We start from the raw sequence: 1,081 nt of genomic DNA, 5'->3' as shown, positions 1-1,081 counted from the left end.
TAGGAGGCTTCTGGCTGAAGAAAGCTCTTCAGTGAGGAAAGAGGAGTGGCATTTGGGGTCGCTTTCTGCTGGCTCCTGAGAAGAGGGGGTGGGCTTCGTCTGAAACATTACTTTCGCCTTCTCTTTGGACTCCAGAAGGTGAAATCTAGTCCGTTCCATCACACTTTGCCCATTGGTTATCGGTGATTTTCAAAGACTAAGTATTTGTCTGATATCGTTATTCTATATCCTGGTGGAAAGTTTATAACGAAAAGTAATGCCTTTCTTAAGTCATAAAATGAGCCTTGTATGATTATTTAATTAAAATCTATTTAAGGACCGATTAGGCGTGTAATTTGCGCTAATAATGACGATTATGGAAATGTTCGACTTAACCAAAAATCATAAAGGAGACATTTTGATCAGTGGGGCGACCAGTAAGTATTCCGGGAGTTGGACGATTTCCGAAACACAGGGGCTGGCCAAAGCGCAGAACTGCCTGGCGGGCCCCTGTGGCGGGCAGTAGAGCTGGAGGCCTCCCCGCCCCATCCCCAGCGTGGCCCAGGCAAGGCTGGCCCATGCTCTGCTGAGCATAGCAAGCAGCCCTGGGAGCCTGCACAACCTTTATTCCCAGCTGAGGAACTGGGCAGGGGGGAGGCGTCCCCCAGGCCACCAGGAGGAGCAAACTAGGAGCCGGCTGGTAACACCGCGCTGCAACCCTGGTGAGATGGCCGTGCTCTCTTGCTTTGACAATCTGGCAGCGACCAACGCATGCTGCCTTGGCTAGCCTCGGCTGGAGCCCGGAGGCGCGGGGGGCGGGGGGCGGGGGTCCCCTGGTTCCGGAGAAACCTGCCAGCTGCTGGGCTCGGTGCGAAGGCCGCGGAGGCAGGCACAATGCTGCTGTTGTTGGTTTGATCTCGAACTGTGGATTGTTAGTCTGGCTCTAACTATGTGGTAAGGGGGGAATGTGAAGGCTGTTTACAGCGAGTGCAAATAATGTGACAGCTGTTGGTGCACGAGCTGCGCTGCGCCTCCCCAGCGCGCACACAAAGCGCACACTATGCGGCCGCAGAGGTGGCCGCCACTTTGTGGCCAGTGTCCT

The sequence above is a fragment of the Myotis brandtii genome, unplaced genomic scaffold, assembly GCF_000412655.1.
Source record: "Myotis brandtii unplaced genomic scaffold, ASM41265v1 scaffold657, whole genome shotgun sequence".
Classification (NCBI taxonomy): domain Eukaryota; kingdom Metazoa; phylum Chordata; class Mammalia; order Chiroptera; family Vespertilionidae; genus Myotis; species Myotis brandtii.
Note: the sequence above shows the minus strand (reverse complement) of the source record.